Source organism: Dipodomys spectabilis, unplaced genomic scaffold (assembly GCF_019054845.1).
Source record: "Dipodomys spectabilis isolate Male_0828 unplaced genomic scaffold, ASM1905484v1 ptg000054l, whole genome shotgun sequence".
Classification (NCBI taxonomy): domain Eukaryota; kingdom Metazoa; phylum Chordata; class Mammalia; order Rodentia; family Heteromyidae; genus Dipodomys; species Dipodomys spectabilis.
In genome coordinates this window covers 8,673,641-8,699,251 of record NW_024870731.1, presented here as the reverse complement: position 1 = coordinate 8,699,251, position 25,611 = coordinate 8,673,641, and the positions used below count along the sequence as shown (strand labels likewise).

The 25,611-nt window shown below is 36.5% G+C and overlaps 1 long non-coding RNA gene across 1 annotated transcript; it reads right to left on the bottom strand.

The window, feature by feature from the left end:
• Positions 1 to 20,717: 20,717 nt before the first annotated feature.
• LOC122108161 lies at positions 20,718 to 24,717 on the bottom strand. The gene is made up of 3 exons (XR_006147491.1): positions 24,591 to 24,717; positions 21,576 to 21,656; positions 20,718 to 20,755 (listed from the first exon to the last, which is right to left on the bottom strand). It is a non-coding gene; the product is annotated as an uncharacterized LOC122108161 (long non-coding RNA).
• Between the last annotated feature and the right edge of the window lie 894 nt (positions 24,718 to 25,611).

Here is a 25,611-nt window from a genome sequence, read left to right as displayed (position 1 = left end):
AAGTCTCTTTCCCATTTTTCTATGAAATTGTCTGATTTTTTTCTAATTGATTTGTAGGAGCAATATACTTTGGATATAAGTATGCCATGAATCATGTATACTGCAGACATATATTTCCATTTTAGCTTGGCTTGCCTTTTTACTCTCGTAGAGATATTGCGATTCTTATTTTAATACCAATGTTTTAATATAGACTCATATGTTACTTGGTATAAAAGTTGGCGTTTCTTTTATGAAAAAATGATTTTGCACTATTTCTAAAGCTTAATATAAGCAATCTCATTCCAAGGTATTTACCCCACAAGAATGTGTGCATTTGTTCACCAGAGGCCAATGGAAAATTTTCATTGTTCCATTATTCACAATAGCTAGAAGGAGACAAAATTAAATGTACGTCAACTGTACGTTGAGTAGAAATGATATGTAGAAGATGGAGCAAGACTAACAATTTCACTGCCTCAATCACACCCAAGATTTACTAGTGTACTCCTCCTATATGCTTTCCCCCACTTACTTTATTTACAAAGAATGTAATTGAATGAACTATTGCAACAGGCAAAACTTGGATTAATTTTACTTGTATGATTGGTAGGAGTAAAATATGCTATAACATCACTCAAAAAAGATATTAAAAAGAGCTGAGAGCACTCGTAGCTTATGTCTGCAATCCTAGTTACTCAGGAGGCTGAGATCTGACAATTGTAGTTTGAAGCCAGTTCAGCCAGGCATTTCCTTGAGCTTCTAATCTTCAATTCCACCAAAAGGCCTAAAGTAGAGGTGCAGCTCAAGTGGTAGAGAACCATCTTTGATTGGGAAAAGTCAAAGTGAGAGCTTGAGGATCCAAGTGTGAGTCCCAATAATGGCACTAAATAAACAAACAAACAAATAAATAAATAGATCCCGAATCCTTCTGTGGTATCAGAAGTGAGGATAGTGGCTCCTTGGGGGAACAGATGGCAGTAGCGAGAACGGAGGGACACAGTTCTGTGGGTCTGAGAGCGGTTCTAAGTCCTAAGCTTGACACTGGTTATGTGGGTCTGCTCATTTGAAGATGTGCCATTTATGTGTGTGGTGTGGATGAAGGCACATTCCTTTGGGTATGCTCCACTTCAATAAAACATGATTTTCCAATATCAAGTCAGGTGTGTGCCTGGTAAACAGGTATTATGTTTTATTAGGCTCTGTACCTTCCTCATTTTCTGAAATAATAAGTAAGCATGAAAAGGACAGTAGAGTAAAACTATGAATAAGCCACCATTTTCATGAAAAAAAAACGGGCCTTAAAGTGCAGGAAATGTTACCTTTGAAGATATCAGAGGTCAATTAGTTCGTTACATTAATGCATTAATTTTGCAGAGTTTACCCCAGTTTTTATTTCCCTGCCCACTCTCTTATTCTGTCAAATTTCCCAGCACTTTCTTGACATAGTCATGCACACCTTTAAACCCAACGCGCCGGAGGTTGAGGGAGGAGAATTTTGAGTTTGAGACAATCCTGGGTTATAGAGTAAGCTCCAGGTCAGTGTGAGGTTTGTGTCTTCCTGACATTATTAACTAAGCAAGAATGACTGTTTTTTATTTCTGAAAATCCAAAATAAAAAACTTATATATTTATTGTAGGGTGTTAGTGGATAATTATTTCTGACAGTTTGGAGTCAGGATTCAAGTCAGCTGATAGAGGCCGCCTTTGTTTCAAGAGGCAACCAGACCAAAGCTGACTCTCCTGACATCACACTGGGTGGGAGGGCAGAGGATTGGGAAGAGGGCGGGCAGGAATTTGAATTTGGGAGGACTCATTCTCTGCACTAACTTTTCTCAGTCATAAAGTCTGAAGGGGAAAGCATTTACTCTGCCATCTCTCAGTGCCACGTAGCAGGAGGTGTTATTTTTTTTTAACCAATGTTTTATAATGTTCAGAAATACAGCAACTGTCTAGAGTAAAAGGGAGAAACCATCTTGATTTCCACATTCAATAAACGTTTGGCCATGGTGGGTACAACGGATGGTATTCGCTGTTAAGCTCTGATCCTTCCTTGTAAAAGGTTTCCAACTTGGCAGTCAGAGCTGAGTTTCTTCTCCTTTTGGAGAAATGTTTTGTATCTGCTGAGACACAAACTCTGCAGTGAATCTCCTGCCTTCCAGTAAGCGATGCTAGCTTCCATTTCAGTGTTTCCTAGGTTATCTCTGACTTCAAGTTTTATGGTTTATGCTGTTCCTCTTCCCCTGCACGCCTCCTACTATAAATGCATGAGGAGAATTGCTGTGAGATTTACTTCTATGAACTTAAGGAAACCAAAGTTACTTCTTTCCTTTCACCAATAATGAGAAAAAGCAGCATTTCCAAGTTCTACTTTGGCTTAGCATCTCTATTTACTTTTTCAGCTCAATTTTGGAAGTCATTAGCAATGGTGAGGACATTCTTTATGCTTTAGCTTGACAGAAATGTAGATAAACTGATTGATTAATAACCCATTATTTTATGATTGTGATAAACACATTTAACTTGTAATTTTAAGCCAGTTTATGAGTCAATGAAAGGATCTTAGTGTGCTATTTCATAGTACCTCATCTATTTCAAATTAAACTATAATTTGGCTACCCTCCTCAGGGAGTGTGTTAAAGCTAACTAGAGGAATATAATTTGGAGTTTCTTGTGTATTATAATAAGAAAAAATTACCAGTGGGCTTATACTCTCATTTTACCTTATCGTTTTTGAAACTTCCTGGATACCCTAAGTGAAAATAACAGGAAAGTTAGATACAAAAATAAACTTCTGATGCAAGATGTAGAGTCAATGATAGAATTCTGAGACTATAAGGGAGCTTGACTAGTAATGTTACAGATTATATTCTTTAAAAAATTGATCTTATTTTATCGTAAAGGTGATGTGCAGAGGTGTTACAGTTACATAAGTAATGAGTACATTTCTTGCCAAACATTACCATCTCCCTTGTTTTTCTCCCAATTTCCAACTTTCCTTCTCCTTCTCCCCCAACTTGTATAGTTTATTTCCAACTTAGAGCCTTGTAATATTCCCATTCTATCCGTTCACCCTTTGTCCTTTGTCTCATTATTTTGTTATTCCCTTTCCCTTCCCCAAATCAGATAAACATAGATACAAGACACAGTTAAAACCAGTGACTACAGGAAATACACCAAAGGGGGAAAAAAAGAAAAACAGAAAATAAAGGAAGAACCTCATACAGTACATTAACAACAACATATCATCATCAACAACAACCAAAAAACCGTCTTGTTTCCATATCTTGGAGTTCATGTTAATTAGCATCATTTTATATGGTCATATGTACACAACTATAGAGCTATTATAATCCTCTGCTAGGACTATCCTACACATATACTAATTGTTACTAATGGAGCCTATGTTTCTTTGGGCCTGGCTTACTTCACTTAATATAATTTTTTCCAAGTCTTTGCATTTCCTAACAAATGGGGCAATGTCATTCTTTCTGATGGAGGCATAGAATTCCATTGTGTATATATACCACATTTACTTGATCCATTCATCTACTGAGGGGCCTCTGGGTTGGTTCCATATCTTAACTATGGCAAATAATGCTGCAATGAAAATATTTTTTTGTGCTGGTAACTTGTTTATAAAAAGAGGAAAATTCAAAAATTTTTTTTGTGCTGGTAACTTGCTTATAAAAAGTGGAAAATTCAAAATAATCTAAAATGTCACTTTTTTTTTTTTTGGCAAGAATGGGATGCCTAAGTGAATTCTGGCAATGAAGTTTAGGAACTTCATAATGTCAAATTTTCTCTGAAGTGCTCATTCATTAACGTCCTGATTGGGCTTGGGGTATTTCGTCAATGAGATGTACAAGTCGTTATGTGGAAAACGAACTTTACAACTTTGTTTGGGGAGGGGAGGGGAGGATTAGGTTGGGTGGGGGTAGGGGAAGGATGGGATGGAAAGGGAAACAAAGGAGGAGGCTACAATGCTTGATAAGAAATGTGCTCATAATGTTTTTGTTTCTTTCATGCATGTGTTTCTAACGCATTTATAAGATTATTTCTTTGTTGCTTTGTATGTCCCTCCCCCACAGTGTAACCCCCGCTTTCACTATATTTGATGTCAGTATAACATGTGGAGGAGACGGGGACAAACAAGTCGTTTAAGGATTCAGGTGGACCTGTTGCAACAATGAGAAGTACAAAATGTCATGTCAAAACCAGCTTTACAATGTCGGTGTAGGGGGGGGGGTATGATTGGGTGGGGGGGAGGGGGGAGGCTGGGAAGGGAGGTGAAGGGTAAACAAAGGAGGAGGCTGCAATGCTTGGTAAGAAATGTATGCATTATCCTGCCCATGTAAATGTAACCCCTCTGTACAGTATGTTCTCAAATAAAATAAATTAAATTAAAAAAAAAAGAAACAAACAAAAAAAAAGAAATGTGCTCATTATCTTGCCCATGTAATTATAACCCCTCTGTACAGTATTTTCACAATAAAAAAAAAAACGATTTGAATAGTTTATCATAGGAAACTGTCACTTCTGCTTATTTTTTATCCTCAGCAATAATATATTGAATCACTGAGCATTATTCCTGAAACTCCTTGCCAAAAGACAAATTTTGTCAGCTGAATAGCTATATCTCATCACCATGTCATAATGGGATAGACGAGTAACTTTATCGGTACTAATTTTTCCTAAGTATGCAGACATCAGAGAGAGCTGGTTCCTATGAGTGCCAAATTAGGTGTTTTGTTAACCTGGTCAGATTGGGGCAGAGGGAACGAATTGTCAGGAATTATCATCTCTACTTCCGCTGGAACAAGAATTACAGTATCCTTGATCTTATCTCAGCAGGGAAAGAAATAGCAAGGGTTTATCTGAAAACTTTGTATAATTTGGGCAAGACCACAATCAGAGGTCACAGATAAGTAATCATTCTCATGGAGAAATGACTATCTTTTCATGCATGTATATATGTATATATGTATATATATATATATATATATATATATATATATATATACATGTTATTATCTACCATCTATATATATCATCTATGTGTATCTATTATCTAGCTTGTATGTATATATTCACGAATCTCACCATTATCAATTATATATGTATGTATGTATCTATCATCATCATCTTTCAATGTCTTATTACAAGCCAAGCACTTTCCTAAGTGCTTTGAAATATTAACTCAGGGTAAAAGGTGAGGCATTTACAATGAGAGTAACAACTGTTTTGTATTTGACATAATTTTTTTTCTTTTTTTAAATTTTTATTTTTTTTATTGTGAAAGTACTGTACAGAGGGGTTACAATTACATGGGCAAGATAATGAGTATATTTCTTATCAAGCATTGTAGCCTCCTCCTTTGTTTCCCCTTCCCATCCCTTCCTGCCATAATATTTTTTAAATGATAAAGGTACTATATCATTATGAGCTGTGAAAATCAGGGAGACATATAGACCTTGGTAGACAACCTCTTTAACCTCTCTTGAAATAATGGTTAGATACTGCTTTCTGCTAATTGTCTGTGGTGCTAGACAGTTTTTGTGAATAGTTTCCCAGAGGAATGAAGGGAGCCCAAATCTTTCCATTCTGCTTTATTGATTAATGCATTTTACAGATGTGATGGATTTACTAGTCATTTTGCAAAGTCTCTTTGTATTCCACAAAAGCTAGCAAGTGTCCATTTTCTTTCTTTGCCCAGGCCTGGGGCTTGAACTTTGGGCCTGGGCTCTGTCCTTGAGCTCCTTTTGCTCAAGGCTAGCATTCTACCATTTGAGCCACAGTGCCACTTCCAGCTTTTTCTGTGATTAATTAGAGATGGAGATGAGCCTTTCAGACTTTTCTGCCTGGGCTGGCTTTGAACCATGACCCTCAGATCTCAGCCTACTGAGTAGCTATTACAGTCATGAAAGACTGGTGCCGAGCTACTTTCTTTTCTTTTCTTTCTTTCTTTCTTTCTTTCTTTCTTTCTTTCTTTCTTTCTTTCTTTCTTTCTTTCTTTCTTTCTTTCTTTCTTTCTTTCTTTCTTTCTTTCTTTCTTTCTTTCCTTCCTTCCTTCTTTCTTTCTTTCTTTCCTTCCTTCCTTCCTTCCTTCCTTCTTTCTTTTTTTCTTTCTGTCTTTCTTAGTACAACATGGATGCCACTTCCAAAGAAAGTTATAATTGGAATCAGTGGTTATTTTATTGTTCCTATCTTCTTTTATTCTCTCTAGTTCCATAATATAGGACTTTCCTTGATTGCTACCTCCTGAAAGAGATGGACTCTTTATGAAATAGAGCAGAAACTATTTCCTTCAATGGCCAATGGCCCTCAGAGATCAGGTTGATGTCAGGGGTCACTCAGCAGGACACTGGTGATTATTCTAAATATCATTCTGAAAACTACCTCTCATCAACAGTCTCTGTTTATCTGCATTCAGATAGATTATTTTAAGTAGTTGTAGCAATAACTAAAATACTAGAAGAAGTAGAATTAGAAAAAATAATAATTAAAAATGGGCTCCAAAGCAGAATTATTTTAAGTACTGCAAAACTGTGAACAAATGTTTAGAGCCAGTTATCCAATAGGAAGTTAGGTGATAATGGAAATGTTGTATTATCTGTCTTGTCCAAAGATGAAGCCAGTGTACATATACCTATTTGCACATGATATATGGCTGCTAGGATCACAGAATGGATTTGTTAATTTTATTTAAATTTGATTCATTTGAATGTTATTGGAAAGAGTCATGTGTGTCTACTAGCTGTGATAGATAGTGGGCAGTTCATCTAATTCTATTTCTGGATCTTTAAGTCACAATTTATTCTGCATGATGATTAAATTGACAAAGAAGAAAAACATGTTTCATATTATATATCACATACTATTTACTTGTAACTATCATAAACAAATGATATGAGATAGAAACACCTGGTTAAATAGGTGCATTTACAATTTAAAATATACTCTGTGCAGAAACAATGTCATAAAGAATTTCCCTGGGCTGGGCATCATAGCTCAAGCCTTGTAATCTTAGCTATTCAGGATCATACTTGGAGTTAAGCCTAGGCAAATAAATATATAAATTCACAAGACTATCTCAATGACCATCTGGGTGCAGTGGCCAATACCTGTCTCTAATGACAAGAAGGCACAAACAGGAGGATCAAATGCCTGGTTGTTTTACTCATTAAACAAGACCCTATCTCAAAAAGTAACCAACAAAGGAAAGGCTTAACTGGTAGAAAGCCTACCTAGCAAGTTGGAGACAGGTTTCCTCATAGGATCCCTACACAATCTTTCCTTATTATCAGATACTGTATTAATATTTGTATCATAATAGATGCTAATTAATATTATCTTGTCAGTTAATGAAGGCTCTTTATGATTTCCTTTTTCTTTTTTTTTTTTAATTTAATTTAATTTTATTTGAGAACATACTGTACAGAGGGGTTACAATTACATGGGCAGGATAATGCATACATTTCTTACCAAGCATTGCAGCCTCCTCCTTTGTTTACCCTTCACATCCCTTCCCAGCCTCCCCCCTCCCCCCCACCCAATCCTTCCCCCCCCCCCCCACCGACATTGTAAAGCTCGTTTTTGACATGACATTTTGTACTTCTCATTGTTGCCACAGGTCCACCTGAATCTGATTTCCTTTTTCTGAGTGTCATCAAGGCAGCAAATATTTCTGTCCCAGTCTTGCAGTGTTTTAATGAGATACCTTTCCTAAGGTTTTCTACAGCTTTTGTCTTTTCCTTCCCTCTTGTTTCTTTTCTTCCTAAAATCTAGATACAGTCACATTATGGGGAGCTCAGATAAACCTATGTTCTATAAATGTTAATGAATTTCTTCATTCAGAATTTCTTCACTTTGCCATGGAATATGGTGCCTTCTTCTCTGAAAGAGTTCCTCATGCAAATTGATTTACAGTAGCTAAGACTCTGGGTACATTTATTCTCTAGATTTGGATCTGTTATCTGGATATTTATAACAAACATATACAGATATTTGGAATACCAGATCTATGTGACATGAACTGAAGCTAGGAACATTTGTCGTCTTTCTGTTGCATATGAGAACAGGGATTGGAACCTGTGCACAAAGCCACTTGGTGCTGAGAGCAGCTACCCTTCCCCCTCCTAGATTCTGTCAATTATGCAATTCTGATGCTATATCATTAAGCTTTTCCTGGATTCCAACGAGCTAGTTTTCTATCCTCCAGACCCTTAAAACATCTTCATGTTTCTTATAATCCATCTTCTTATAATTATATTTAAAGTAGAACCAGACATCATCAAATGCTGGTCTAGAAAGTTCATCTTGAAAATGTCCCTATGTCAGTAGCAGCAAAGTGACTGGTTGGAAAAGTTAACAATTTTTTAAAACTCACAGTAAAACATTGAATTCATTCAGAACTGTTTGATGCTAGAAGAACTAAAAATAAAGAGCTGTTAACTGGTTTCTATTTATAAAACATACTGAATTATGTCAAATGAGACATTTGAGTGCCCTAAGTCATCTCCTGTATTACCCAACACTAAATAAATGGAGGAAAATACTAGTAATTCATGTCACTAACACCATGGGGAGAAAAAAGAGAAGGGTAATGAGTTTTGGATTTCTTCCTACTTTAGGGCATTTACCCAAACAATCACAAACAAGGCTATATTTATGTTTATTGCAGCATTATTTACCATAGCTAAGATATGGAACCAACCCAGATGCCCCTCAGTAGATGAATGGATCAAGAATATATATATATATATATATATATATATATACATATATATATATATAAATAGACATATATATATATATATACATACAATGGAATAATATGCCTCCATCAGAAAAAATGACTTTGCCCCATTTGTTAGGAAATAGAAAGACTTGAGGAAAAATATATTAAATGAAGTAATCCAGGCCTAAAGAAACATAGGTCCCATGGTTTCCCTTATTTGCAATAAATAATATGTGTCTAGGACAAGCAGAAGAAGTCAAAAGCTATGTACATATGACCATATAAGATGATGCTAAGCAAAATGAACCCCCAGATAGGTACACAAGTGTTTTTTTTTCATTCTTGCTATTGTTTTTAATGTATTTATAGTGTACTATGTATTTTTTTCTTTCTTTTGTATGTTCTTCCCCCATGGTATAACCTCAGTTTTCACTGTATTTGATTCCAATTTCTTACATCTTGTATATACATTTTCTAATTTGGGGATGGGAAGGGAAATAACAAAATGCTGAAATAAGGATGCAGGTTGACCCATTGTAACAATGAGATGTACAAGACACTATGTTGGAAATGAACTTTACTACTTTGGGGTAAGGGGAGGGAGGAATTGGGGAGGTGGAGAGGGCAGGGATGGTAAAGGAAAAACAAAGGAGGACGTAACAATGCTTCATAGGAAATGTACTCATTTCCTTACTCATGTAACTATAAGCCCTCTGAACAGAATTTTTTTTACAATAAAAACATATATAAAATATTATAGAAACAAAAAAGAGTTTGGGATTTCTTGAAAAGCTTTTTAAGTTACTGTTTTTTAATGCATATTAAAGAATCTACTATCGATTCAGTTTTATAGCAGAGAAAATAATCTCTGCTTTCAACACCTATAGATATAGCAGAATCTATTTTGACCCTGAGTTTCTTTAGGCACTTAAAATGTTAACTGTTAGATTTTATCCACAATCTTTCAGTTGGTTTGACCTTTAACCCTGCTGTATGTGGCCAGAATACAAAGATGATTCCTCTGGGTCACTGTTAAGGTGGAGGGTAATGGCTGCTCAGGGCTGTGCCTCCAGCAGTAGAAGCAGTTTGATTTCAGGGCCAAGATAGTTTTCTTTTGTTTCAAAATCACAATACTTCCCAAACTAATATGTTATAACTATGCCCTTATGTTTACTTTCTGACACAAAAAGAGCACACACAGATATTCTAGCTACTTGTATTCAAGACTAGGTAGTCATCTTAGGTTCTTTGGGTTCTTTCATTCATTTGTTCTATAAACGTGCTGATTGGTTAGGAACAGAGTGGAAAACTTGATAGCAAGGGAAGAGAGATAATGTGTAGCTGAACGATGGTAGAATCGGGTGGGGGGGCAACACATCATACACTTTTTGTTTGTATTGGTACAGGGGTTTGAACTCAGGGCCTCAAGTTCTTCACATTTTTGTACTCTGGGCTAGAGCTCTACAACTTGAGCCATGCCTCTTCTTTAAGCATTTTTTTCCCCTGGTTAATTGGAGATAAGAGTCTCTTGGATTTGTCTGCCTGGGTGGCTTTGGACCATGATCTTTGTCTCCTGAGTAGCTAGGATTCCAGGAGTGATCCACCAAAGCCCAGGAACCATACACTCTTCTTGGATGTACATACATATGTATGTGTCTATATTAATATATGTATATATATTCTTATTGTAAAGGTGATATACAGAGGGATTACAGTTAAAAAAATCAGGTAATGAGTACATTTCCTTTTGGACAATATCCTTTCCCTTGCCCTCTTCAAGTGTTTTCTCTCCCGTTCCCATCCATTCTTGTATAGTTCATTTCCAACATCATGTCTAGTGGGTATCACTGCTGTATTTGTTCACCTTCTATCCTACCTTTTCTATGCCCTCGCCCATGTCCTCTCAAAACTAGATAAACTTACAAACAAGACAAAAGGTACAGAAAACAAAAACAGCAATGCAAGAAAAAAAGAACCTCTCTTGTTTCCATTTCTTGGAGTTCATTTCAGTAAGTATCATTTTATATGATCAAATATACATAGCTATTGAGCCTTTGTAATCCTCTCCTAAGACTATCCTCCTTTGGTTTCATTGTGTGAATGTCTAGAGTCCTGTATAATTTATCACGTTCTGGTATATATTTTTTTTCTTTTTCCATCCACTATGTTTACCTGTAGATTTATAGGCATATTCTAGTTACTACAAATGGGGGAACCATGTAACCTATGTTTCTTTGGGTCAAACTGTACACCCTTACTCTGAGAAGAGGTCTTACAATTGTAAAATAGAGGCTTGATACTCTTACGTGGGATAGTGAGGCAGCCCCCTGCTAGTTTACTGTTCTTGCTTATCAATTCTGACATTGGATGAGGTGATATTTTGCACTGTTTTGTCCACCTCCCTCTGGTCCTGGGGAGGGGTAGGCAACAATACAGCATCTCTTAATTCTTGATTACAGGTTTAGGAGGCCACATAAATACCCTTATAATCCCTGGAGAGTAAACAAAACACTGATTGGGAAGAAAATATTGCCTAACAGTAGGAACTCCAGGTAAACAATCACAAGGTAGTAATAGAGAAGATGTGGATTCTAAAGGCAAGCTAGGAAGAGATACAACTAATCCAGGTTTGGAGAATTAAAAAAAATAAACTAACAGGTGATATCTGACTGGAGAGTATTGAAGGACATGTAAGAAATTGTCCAATAACAAGGGACAGAAAAGAACAGAGTTGCTAAAATACATCCGTGGGAGAAAGGTATTCAAGCAGGCAAAACCAAACCAAAACACAACAAAGAAAAAAATACCCCCAAACAACAATAAAAAACTGCTTTCCATCTTTTTAGTCCTTGACTCTCAGATTTTAAAGTGTACGAGTCCCCACCTGCGTTCTTATTTTGTTTTTATGCTTTTCTCTTAAGTTGATGTATGTGACGTGCCAAATGGAGTTTGTGCTGAAAATTTCCTAATCCATTAATCTTCCAGTGTTTTTCAAATTTTCCATCTGAGTGACAACAGTAAACCCACTGACCTCTCAAAAGGTTGGTAAGACAGAGAGAACGCAGTAGCAGACACCCTGAAATGCTGGCTATTTACAGAAAGATGAGCTCACTCACTCAGAGTAATTACTTAGGAAAATTGGGGAGAAAGTGTGGACTGAATTCTCATCATTTATTAGATCAGAATAAAAGCAACTGTAATCTATGGATAATGGATCATGATGATTTTTTAAAAGTAAACCCTTTTGCCCTGCTGAGGCAGACTCCAACATCTGGGCTGTTTGAGTGCTGAATCATTCCAATTGTGGCTCAATGCCTAAAACTCAATTTCTATTGCCTGTCCTGGCAGAAGCATGCCTTATCGAATTTTGCTTGATTTGCTCTTCGTTTTGAGTCTGATTAGAGTTTTTATTTTTAGCACCCATTTGTTTCTGCTTCAGGGGAAGAGCTAGCTTAGTTAGTTCAGTTTTATTTCCCCTGTGGGTTTTTTTCCTCAGTATGTTGCCTTATTAAAGAAGTCCTTGCAAACAGAAATGTGGCCTCTTAAGTAGACCCTAACAACTGCTTTTGTGAACAGCTAACCCTTACATAACTCTTGGTCAGACTCTTCAAATGCTTCCTAGTAATTAAGCATCTTTCAAAGACGAAGAAGGGAAGTATTATCACCATTAGCCTCTTTTTGTAGATTAAGAAGTGGAGTCACTTATGAAATGGTAAACTTCTCTGTACACCTTGAAAATAACAATAAAATTACATTTTAAGAGAAAGAAATGAAGCCATTATATTTGATAGTTATTATATTCAATGTATTATATATATATATAATGAACTAGATGATGTCAGTGTAGGGATGGGAGTGGGAAATTGGGATAAGAACTCAAGGGGTGAAAGTGATCAAGATGCATTGTAACTAAATGCATTGTAAAAAAATATTTTAAAAAACCGAGACACAGTGATAAAAGAAAGGATCTGTCAAAGTGCTCAGAGACAGGTGGCAGAGCTTAGTCGCGATCCCAGATGTCTGTGCTTCTAATGAGGCTCTACATCTTATCATCCCAGTGAAAGAACTGGGAGAAAATGCAGGAGGAGGTGACATTGTTCAAAAAGAAATGTTCTCATCTGACTTATGTAACTAATCCCTCTGTACATTACCTTTGCAATAGAAAAACTAAACATTTTCTCCCTAAATAAAATGGAAAGAAGTGAGGTACACACACACACACACACACACACACACACACACACACACACACACACACACAAAACCAACAACAAAAAGCCAGCTGTGGCTCAAGTTGTAGAGTGTTAGCCTGAGCAAAAGAAACTCAGGGACAGTGTCAGTCCCTGAGATCAAGCTGTAGGACCAGAACAAACAAACAAACAAACAAATAGCATTGATACAAATTAGCATCCTATTGCTTGCAAGCTCCACAGAAGGCAAGAATTTTACTATTAATTTACTATGAGCTAACTAAGGTGCATAAGGTCTATAAAACCAGCACGCAGGCACATAACTGGTACTTTGCTGGGATGGGCTTCTGTTGCTCCTGTCTTTAATCTCAAACTCTTCACTTTAACCACCACACTGAGCACCACGGTTTTCAAACAGTGATCCAGATCTCAATCCCCAGCCTATCTTTCTTGCCTGATTAATTGTATACTGCCTCATCACCTTAAATATGAACTATGTAACTTATGTATAACTTTAAAAAATAACAATAAAAAATAACATCTCCACTCTGGTGATTCCCAGCTCTCTGACTTAATCTTGCAGTCCAACATTTATGCCAATATTTTGTAGGTATGGGCTTTGTCTGCCATGCTGTGAACACTGGAGTAACTAGGCCCACAGATGGCAAATATTTCCTGGTTATTTCTTGTTAGAGGAATTCATTAGTGTAAATGAAACACTGTTACTGAAAGGATAAGTTAGAAAATCTTGTGCACCAAAACAAAACAAAACAAAAGCAAAAGCAAAATGCTCTACTGAAGAAATGCAGTCCAGGCCAAAGAAATAAGAAATGGCAATAGCTTCTTCAGGCATGAAGGCTGAGCCTTCCCACCATAGGATTTCAAGGTTTTCTCTTCATCCTTCCTTTCTCAGGTATGTAGTATTATAAGACAGTATCTTCAGGAACGTAAGAACAACATCTGCAAGCTTGGAAGACACAATAGGGAATATGCTCCCAAAGTTTGGTTCATTCTTCACCAAGAGTCCAACAACACATTTATGAAACAAAAAAAGCCATACTGGCATTATTAAAAGTTGCATTTCATAGGTTAAATGATATGGAAAATTTTAAACTAAATAAAGACATTAACAAGTAATTTTTATCATGGCTGAATAAATAACATAACTTTAGGTAGACACCTTCCAATTGTCCTCGCATTTATAATCTTTCTAAATGAGTAAGATAGAAATAACTGTTACCTGTTTAAAAGTATGAGATTCATCTATTCAGAATTTTGCTTTTATGGTGTTATCCTAAAGTGACTTTCACAAAGACACAGCAATAAAAATGTTCATTACAGTGAATATTAATTATAAAAATATTGAAGACTCCCATTCTACTACATTAATCAACAGAATATATTTTTATCAATGAAATGATGTTGCAGGAGACTATTTAAAGAACTGGAAATGTTTCCAGAATGTTAAAGTAGAAAAGATAAGTTTAGAAAACAATATGTGGCTTATGATCACTGTTCATATGATTTTTACACAATAAATAGTACCTTTAACATGTAAGTAAAAAAAAGAAAAGCTGTGCACAGAAATCTTTTGAGGAGTGAACAAACAGACTCTAATGGGTGACATGACGGGTATGGAAGGATGAGTAGAAAAATTAACAAGGTGAAGGAGGGAATAGAGTTGCTCAAATAAATCTGTGGGAGAAAGGTATAACACAAATGCTTTCTATTTTCTTAATTCTTAGGCTTGGTTAGACCTTGCAGGGTGAGAGTGCTCTTTTCTGCTCTCTTCCTAATGCACATTCAGTGCATAGTGTAAGGGTCCAGCTCTTCTCAAAATCTTGATCTACAACAGAAATGGCACTTCTTTCTTTTTTCATCAATATAGTACTTTGAAAATAGAAATGTCTGAAAATATATGTGGTCATTACTATTGTTGGTATTGGTTTTGATGCTCATAGTCAATTAGCATAGTATTTGGAGCCAGACAAAATTGGGTTTAAATAGTAATTCTTCTTTCAGCAGTTCTATAATAATATGAAAATCCTTTCAAAACTCAGCCTGTTTCCCTCTTTATAAATATGCATATATTACAAGTCACACAGCAGATCATAACATTATAAAGATTAATAGGGTACATTCAAAATAATGACTGTTTCACACACTACTACTACTACTGCCGTTTCACACTGCTGTTAGTGGATGTTCCTGTTGTTCTCTTGCTTCATTCATATCATTTTCCATTACCTCGGTTCCAGAAGTCATAATCATCATATCGAGACTGTCACTAACATAAGCTTCTACTGAAATGGTGCCTTTGAACAGGACTTGACTGAGGTAGTTGGTATTGACCTATGTTGAAGACACGCATCCAGCAATCTCTTGAACTGAAGCTGGCTCAAATAATTAATCAAAGGAACTTTCTAAGTCCAGTATTACTCTAGGCCATGGGCAATAATGAGAAGCACCACTTGTAGGAGGGTATCTTGTAGTTAACAGGACAAACCATTCAAAGGGATAGGAAACATTAAATTTTACTTGAATAGCTTAGGTTTTAAAAATAGGAAGCATTTTAGAGAACAAAGTAGGTCTACAGAGTGCTAGAATCTTCTAAGGCTCCCTTCCTTCCATTATAATCCTCATCTTAGAAAACTATGAGTCATTTTTTTTGACATTTAGCTGTGAGAGAAGATGTCAGATGGTGCTGAAAGTTCTCCATGTTCCAAGGGCCCAGCACAGAGCATGGTATATCATGCATGCCCATAAGACAAATTAAATTAATACACCAGTGAATAAAAAACCCAAAAGACTCATCACAGAATACGGAGGTAATATAGCATTTTAGCAACACTGATGAGTTCTTCCCTTCCTTTTATATACACAGTTACTTTCATTGTCCATGACTGATTCAACAAGAAGAAAAACAGCCCCACCAGCATTATGTTGACCCCCAGAATAAAAACCAAGATGGCCAAGTTGGAGTAAGATTACCTTACTGAACCTAAGAAAGTTCCCAACAGAACTTATCTAGAATCATTGATTCTTACTTGGTCCAATGTCTTATTTAAAAGCAACAGTTTATTTAGAAGGTTTTATTTAGGTTCTGTAGAACTCGATGTTAGTCCACTCTTAAGAATCATCTGGGAATCCAATAAAAAGCTGAAGTGTGACCCTAAACTATCCTAGAGCTGTCTCTCAAGCTCCCAGCTGATGTAGATCCTTAGGGTTTGTGGGCAATATTTTGCATACCAAGAGCTTAGATTTCATCCAACAAATTGCAGGCTCTTTTATTTTTTTTTTTGCGGAAGAAACCACCATTGTATATAGTCTGGTGTTCTATTCTATGCTAATCCTTACTAGTTGCAGAACCAACTGACATAAAGGTCATGAATTTGTTTCAAGTAATTAACTTCTGCTGGGTGCCAGTAGCTCATGTCTATCTATAATCCTAGCTACTCAGGAGGCTGAGATCTGAGGATCACAGTTTGTAGTCAACCAAAGCAATGCAGTCCTTGAGTCTTTTATCTCCAATCAAGCACACACACACATACACACACACACATACACACACACACACACACACACACACACACAGAAAGTAGGTTTAAAGAGCTGAATGAAGGCTACATCTGTGGTTACTGTATCTGAGAAGGACTTTCAAATCACACATTTACAGTTTTGTCTTATCAATATTATAATTATTTATTATAGATTATACTCTTTATGGAAATAACAGGGTTGTGTGAAAATCATATACAGCCTTGTAATTCTTAGTAGACCTCATATAGTCAATTTAGCCAGGAAGAAGTAAACTATAACCTTGTGGTATTTTTGTATGGCATCAAGAAGGAGTGTTATATTTTAAAAAAGGTAAAAAAAAGAATGAGATGGTTGTTAAAGCAGGTTTGAGTTTATGTGCATTAATCATGCAATTGCCTTTAGATAATTATTCAGTTAAACAACCTTATCTACTAACTTCAGTGTGGTTTATGATTTTATATATGCTTTGAAAACATATTACCAAATGGCAATCAAAATAAATTATAGGTTTGATTTTTCCTGTTTTATTCCAACATTTCATTTAGTATTATCCCTGCCATGGCAGGAATAATGTGTTTTTATTTTGCACATTTTGTCATTTGACAATATGTTAATATATTTTAGAAAATAATTCTAATGTATAATACCAGCATTTTCTAGTGTTTGAAATATCATGCAACAAAGTGCATTGAAATGAAAAGCTATTTAACATTGCCTATGAAAAAAAGAAAAAAATGTTCTCTGGGAAGGATCTGTCAAGATGCTGCTATATGTTATGTTATTGCTCAATGATAATATATTCTTCCTGCTAAAACGACTTTAACAAAGAACTTGTTACTGACATTAACTGGAAAGACAATTAGAAGCTGGAAAAACCAAGGAAGGATGGCAGGGTATGGGTTCTTTCTTTTTTTAATCTATTTCTCAGGTATTATCAGGTGTAATCTTGGAAATATGTAAAGAGTTCTTATGTCAGAAATTAGAGATGTATTCAGAAAGTGAGGCTACACACAATACAGCATGCTAAAGTGGTAGATGTTTATAGAGGATTCATTTTTTTAGGACATTGCTAAAAACGATGCACTCAGCTTTCTGAGGAAAAAAAAAGTCAGGCAAGACTAACTTAGTCATGTGGTAGTGATATTTATTTTCCTAGTCTTTTTAGCCAAGAAGTAAAATAATTCTACCAGGGCTAAGCTAGATTATATATACACACTCTCTTTTCCCTTATTTACCTACTAAGAGTGACTTAGTGTAACATACCATGTTTAATGGCTACTAGAGTGGCTCTTCTGGACAACTCTACTGATAAAAAGTCTCAGAATTTTTCTCTGGTAGCTCTGTTTTTGTAATTCTCATAAATACTACACAATGAGGGAAGCTAAAGGATAAAAGCCTTCCTACCAGTCTTACCTCTTTTGCCTAGAAATTAAAACTCATTCTTTCCCTCAAATCAGTTGAAATAAATCAATACATTTAGTTGAGGCAAATGGACACATCTGCTTTCACAGGTCTATGAGGTACTATCCTTTGTACCAGGAAGAAATGTCTACTGTAGGTTCTAGGTACTCGAGTATTTCTGAATTCTTTCTTTTACTTTCCTTATGTTTCTGCTAATTGGGCCATTCTACTACCTCACTTAGATCACTGTTCCAGCCTTATGCACAAGTATGTTCTCTGTTTCATCTTCCCACCTCTGTCACGCACACAATCACAAAATAATTTTTCTAATGACGGAGAGTTGCTCATCCAATTTCTGCCTCCAATTATGCATCATTTAACTCCTAGCCCACCTCCTGATGTAACATGAAGGATAAAGTTATTCTTGGGACTCAAAGAAGAGCAGACAGTAAAAATCAATGTCTTCCTTTTAGCCTAGAAACAATGGGAGAAATAACTAAGAAAAATCCAAGAAGTATAAGCTATCAATCATTCAGCTAAATAAAATGATAGGTGGATTATATTATTCATTCAGACAGAAAAATGGCTTTCAAGATAGCCAGTCAATCCAGGTGCTGGTGGGATGACCTACACGAAGATTACACCTATAATTCTAGATGCTGAGGAAGCCGAGATCTCAGGATACTGGTTTGAAGCCAGCACAGGCAGGAAAGTCCATGAGACTCTCATTTCCAACTAACTACCAAAAAAGGAGAAAAGTAAAAGAAGGAGAAGAGAAGGAAAAACAATATCAGCAGCTGGAAATGACAATGTGACTCAAAGTGGTAGAGTGCTAGGCTTGAGCATAAAAGCACAGGGTCAGTGTCCAGGTCCTGAGTTCAAGTCCCTGGACTGGCATGACAAAAAAGAAAAGAAAAAAGAAAATAGCCAATCAAGAAAATGATGGGTGTTATTTCTGTTATAGAGACCATGAATATGAAAATTTAGGGGCATAGATTATATGCATCATGCAGATAGGCAGATATCAGCATGGCATAGTCTTAAACACAAAACTGGAGTGCCATCACTGGGCAATATTAGGAGCTAGGTATCTCCCTTGAGGTACTGAGGCCTGACAGGTTAGTAGGGTTGTGGTTCCTGTTAGAGAAGATGTCTGATTTATCCAATGGACCACAAACCAGGCCACACTAAAGCTACCAGCACAACCATGTTTATTGTAACATTGTTCTGATAGCCAAGATATGGAATCAAGCTAGATGCCTGGATGTCCCTCAGTGGATGAATGGATCAAGAAAATGTGATGTGATGTGTGTGTGTGTGTGTGTGTGTGTGTGTGTGTGTGTGTGTGTGTGTGTGTGTATGTGTATGTATATAATGGAATTCTACTCCTCCATCAGAAAGTATGATATTGTACCATTTGTAAGGAAATGGAAAGAATTGGAAAAAATCATGTTAAGTAAATTAGCCAGCACCAAAGAAGCATAGGCTGTATGTTTTCCCACATTTGAGGTAACTAGAATGTGCCTATAGAACTACAAGTAAACACACTGAATGATTAATAACCACAGATTCTGGAGGGGAGGTAGCCAAAAGGGAACCCTACTGCATTGTTGATGGGAGTGTAAACTTGTTCAACCACTTTGGAAAGCAGTATGGAGGTTCCTCAAAAGACTCCACATAGAGCTCCCCTATGACCCAGCAATCCCACTTTTGGGCATTTACCCAAACAATCACAAACAAGGCTATACTAAAGCCACCAGCACAACTATGTTTATTGCAGCATTATTTACCATAGTTAAGATATGGAAGCAACCCAGATGCCCCTCAGTAGATGAATGGATCAAGAAATGTGATATATATATATATATATATATATATATATATATATAAACACACACACACACACACACACACATACATACATACATACATACATACAATGGAATTCTATGCCTCCATCAGAAAGAATGGCATTGTCCCATTAGTTACGAAAGGGAAAGACCTGGAAAAATTATATTAAATGAAGTAAGCCAGGCCTAAAGAAACATAGGTCCTGTGGTTTTCCTTATCTGCAATAACTAGTATATGTCTAGGACAAGCAGAAGAGGTCAAAAGCTATATACATATGACCATATAAGATGATGCTAAGCGAAATAAACCCCAAGATAGGGACACAAGTGGTTTAATCTTTTTTGCTGTTGTTTTAATGTATTTATAATTTACTATGTGTTTCTTTTGCATGTTCTTCCCCCATGGCATAATCCCTGTTTTCACTGAATTAGATGTCTGTGCCCCGCATCTTGTATATACATTTTTCTAATTTGGGGAAGGGAAGGGAAATAACAAAATGCTGAAATAAGGATACAAGTTGGCCCATTGTAACAATGAGATGTCAAGACACTATGTTGAACATGAACTTTACAACTTGGCGGAGGGGGTGGGTTGCTGGGGAGTCGGTAGGAGAAAAGCAAAGGAAGAGGTAACAAGGCTCAAAAGGAAATGTACTCATCTCACTCATATAACTGTAACCCCTCTGTACAGTATTTTTACAATAAAAAATATATAAGAAATAATACTAGGACATGATAAATTATATAGGACTCTAGTCATTAACATACAGAGGGCAAAGGAGGCTAAGCATGAGAGTAGTGGACTAAGGCTCAATACCTATGGTTATCTGATCATATACAATAATATTCTATGAAATGAACTCCAAAGAAGGAAACAAGAGACACTCTTTAGTTGCCATCATTGCTGTTTTTGTTCTCTTTTCTTTGTTTGTATTTGGGAGAAGGGAGGGCACATAAAGGGTGGAACAAAGATGAACAAATAGAACAGTTATACTCACCGGATACTCTGTAGAAAATGAACTGGATATCATATGGGTGGGGATGGAAGGGAAAGACTGCGAGAGAGTAATGAAAGGGGACACTTGGTTCAAAAAGAACTGTACTGATTCATGTAGCTGTAACAACTGTATAACAACTATACAAAATAATAATTTATAAAAGACCATTTTAAAGAGATCAGAACGGGGGAAGAAAAGATGCCTGGGACTCAGAAACATTCATCTTCAAGGAGGATGCTTTTAAATCTTCCCTGCTGTTTCAAGTGAAACATTCAGAGAACCCGATAGGTAAGTTAGTTAACAACAGAACTGCTTGAGTGGAAATGACTTTTCCTTCTTCCTGTAGAGCAGCAATCCTGAAAGTAATTTCTCAGCATCCCTAGGGTTCCACTGAGAAATGTTCTGGGTTAAAGGAACATACAGATGTAACAATGCTAAAATTACTCAAATAGATGTCACAGTCCATTTAGGTAGCCCGAACTACACACATGGGCCTGGGTAATCTATCAACAGTGGAAAATTATCTTTCACTGTTTTGAGAGGTAGCAAGTCCAAGATCAAGATACCAATAGATTCAGTGTCTAGTAGGGTTTGGTCTGTGCATCCAAGATGCCACCTTTTACATCACTTCATGGTAGATAATTCCCTTCAACCTTTATAACAAGATTAATTCTACTCATGAGAGCAGAGATCCCATGCCTGCATTACCTCCCATAGTACCAGCCTATTGAGCAATAGGTTCCAACATATAAATACTGGAAATACCAACATTCAGATCATATGCACATCACCTACCATGACTCTCTACTTCTGCTGAGCTATTCATGCCTGCCATTCCATAGAAATTGTCCAAGTTCACTGAAAATTCCAGTGTTACCTGAATCAATGATCACTTCTTCTCTCTCCACATCTAGGTTAGTAGCTAGTAGGCATGTTCCAGTCAATTTGCCTCCTTTTCCTAAAAAACAAAACAAAACAACAACAACAAAAACACCTTGAGCCCTCCTGACTACTGTGCTGCTCTATTATTTTCTTCCCTTTCCTTATCTTCAGTCTTTGTTCCTGATTTCTCCTCCCTACCTTCACTCAAAATATTCTGCAGGCTGGTAACATTGTCTGGTCCTTTCCATCTCTCCATTCTCTAATAATGTAATCTCGCCCAGCTCATTATTAGTATCTTTCTCAGCTTCTCTATCCTTTGCAGCAGCAATCCTCTTTATCTGAGCTGTTGTCCCCTAGCTTTCTTCACAGCTGACTGCTCATGCCTGAGATCTCAGCCAAAATAATCCTCTCAGGGAACCCCAGGGTAATTAGTGTAAAATAAGGTCCTTCCTGTTCTACTATTCTCTCTCACAGAACGAGTTTGCTCAGTAAGACTGCAATCTGTAATTTGACGGTGTGTTTATTTGCATGATGTCTGTCCCTTTCCCACACACTATGTCTCTGAGCTTTTTTTTTTCTCCCAAGGCTGGTGCTCTACCACTTGAGCCACAGCTCCACTTCCAGCTTTTTTTCTGGTGGTTATAGGAGATAAGAGTCTCCTGGACTTTCCTGGTTTGTCTTGAACCTTGATCCTCAGACCTCAGATTCGTTAGTAGCTAGGTTTACAGATGTGAGCCTCCTGCATCCTGCTTCAACCCATCATTCTTCACTATAACCTCAAGACCTAGGTAAAGGCTAATAATCTGTTAATAAGGTTTCAAGTGGATGAATGACTGAGTGGGCAGATGGATAAATGAAGAGAGGCACAAATGTAACACCAGTCTCTAAACATGTTGCTTACAGAATGAAAATTTTAAGCTTCTTCTGGAAAAACCCTGTCTTCTTTTCAGACTTTTTGTGTGTCCATATCCATACACACTTTCTTTGAAGGGGAGCTTATCTCCCCAGATGTGAATCCCTGTCACCCTTATACATGTGACATTTATGCTACAGTATCACTATTGGTATTGTTTGTATATATCTTGGCCAATCAGCACTCATTTATTGAGCTACTACCCTATAATAGTTGTGGTTACTAGGGCTTCTTATTTAAGTTTTAGCAATGCTTAAGTCAGTGACATTTCTTTAAAAGTCCCAGAGCATTACACTAGAGCTTTATACATAGTATACATTCAGCACATGATGATTAATTGAACCCCACCCATTGTAGGTATGGCTTTTGTTCTGTGCCGCAGCCTTTAGGGTAAATGCTTTAAAGTTAAATTTACAACTTTCCCCCTGTAACTCAATATGGCCTGATACTTTAAATAAATTGCAAGAATCTAAAATAGAACCTTCATTTTTATGAAATACCTATTAACATTCCAAGTCTATAAGCAGACTCTACCATTTTCTAGATGTATGAGCTTAAGTTTTATAACATCAATTTGTGTATGTGTTGTGTATACAAAGCATGTATTGTAGGAGATATAATGATAGAGTAGAGTTTTCAGGGATTGGCATATACTAATTCTTTAGGGCTATTTTTGGCATAGAATATTAGGTATGGGTGTGTGTGTGTGTGTGTGTGTGTGTGTGTGTGTGTGTGTGTTGGTCTGGGGCCTGGATTCTGTCCCTGAAGTTAATAGGTTAAGCCTAGTCTACTACTTGAACCACAGTTCTACTTCCAGCTCTGAACCATGATTCTCAGATCTCATCCTCCTGAGTAGCTAAGATTACAGGCATGAACTACGAACAGAAAAGGCCTATATATTTTGGTTTGAACTTCACTTAACACCCCACATTAGTGAGGAGCAAAATGGTTGACACTTTCAACACCATGAACAACTCCCTCAGCTAGGCTAATGGGAAACTGTGGTGGATTCTGCATTGTGACCAACCTTTAGGCTGTAGAGACATTACTCTTATCTACCACCTGGTGTTCAGGGATAACTAACAAACCAAACACTGTATCACTGTTATCTTTAGTGGGTCTATGGTAGACCATGAAAATGGACTTTTTTTGTTTGCCGTCTCATATCCACACCCTTTGCCATCTAACTGTGTAGTGTCCCCCATTCCCACCCTAGGCAATACCTAGTGGCTTCCTCAGTCATTGTATGCTGGAAAGTATGTAAGTGAGTTGCCTTATCCTCTCTCATGACCTCTTCAAGTCATCAGGCTAGGCCATATTGGATACCATGGCCCTCCAATAGGGTCCACACTCAAATCTCTGGGACTGGAGGGTATTTATGTTATGTAGCAAAATAGATTTTTTCAGATTGATTCTTCAGACCTTAAAATAAGGAGAATAGCTTGGGTTATGTGGGTGAAACAATCAGGTGCTAAGCAATCATAACATACTAGCAGAAAATATCCTGCTAGAAGGAAACAGGTTCTTCCAGGAGTCAGAAGGAGCTTGGAAGTACATTCTTCTGAGAGCCTTATAGTAAGAGCCTAGTTGACCAATAGCTTGTAAGAAAATTGGAGCAAAAAATCCAATGAAGACAACTCACGTGTTTGATCTACAGAGTTGGGAAAATAAATTGGTTTAGATTGTGAAGTGTGTGGTAATATGCAAATGTAAGAGCTGAGTTGTACTGCTCTCCTTAGCCAAAGACAACATAGATGACTTGGTAGCTGGCAAAGAGCAGTAGGGACACCTATCCAACCACCCCAGATGCATGGGCACTACACAATTGTTGTATAGCAGTAATATTTTGTGGTTATTTGTCATGCACCACTGTGTGATAATGGAGATCTAAAAATAAATGTGAATGTGTGGCACTGAGTGTCCTTGGAAGCCAACAACAGCTAGCCAGGCATTCTGCTTTTAGTATGCAATATTCTTTGAAAATACTGAATAAAAATCCCCCCGGTTTGATTAGTAATAATGCTGAATCATGGAACAAGATTCTAAACTGGGTTCCAACAAGAACACTTTACTCAGAATAAAAGATGAGTTGTTTACCTGAATTGCTGGCAATACATTTATGAGAATTCTTTGTATCCAAAGGGAAATGGAGAAATAAGAGCTTTGCAATAAGATATGTTTTGTTTTGTTCTGGGTCTGGCCAATCCAAATGGTCCTTGCATTTCAGAAGCTTTGAATGCATAAAAAGAAACCAGAAAGTATCAGCCAAGTTGCTTCTTTGGCAAACTAATAAGTAAACAACAAAAGAAAAATCCAGATGAAGCAGTTTAATACTTAGACTTAAATGAGAGAGAAATTCTATAGAGTTAAATAAAGCATAAAATGGATATTTCCACTAAGGGTATCTTAGCTGAAGCAGCTATTTAGAAAATAAAATAAAATTAATGTAATTCTGGCTTAATTTAGTTTTGTTTTATCAAGTCAATTTTCTGTAACAATGGTGAAATAGATATACATATATAAAAACCTGTACTTATGGAGCAGAATTTTTACCATAAATTTAATTACTAAAATTGAGTTAACCTGTTTTATTTCTAGGTTCTTATGGACACTAAATTATTGCCAAGCTCAAATCTAATGTATTTGTGAATTTGTGGTACCAAAGGTACCAGAGACTAAGATTGTGTCTGAATTATGTGGAATTGTTTCTGGCTACTATGGATTTTCTCTCAAAAATAAGCACATGTAACTGAATCTACATATGTTGGAGTCTGACAGTATAGCTGTGTTTCCTCCAAACTGACTTCTATGTAATATACAAGGTTTATTAAGAAGTAATAATTAAAAGATACCATTTTAAGGAGGACACAAATGAATATTAAATAATACAATATAAAATATGCACAAGTATGATATAATCATATAGTCACAGGGTTATATGGTATTCTCATAGAATGGCAACTAAAAATTCTGTTTGATTAGTGGTGATGTTGATTCATGGACCAAGTGGGTTCCAAAACACTCTACTCAGAAAAAAAGCAGGTATTGCTTTCCTGAATAGTTGGTGGTACATGCATATATATATATATATATATATATATATATATGTATATGTATA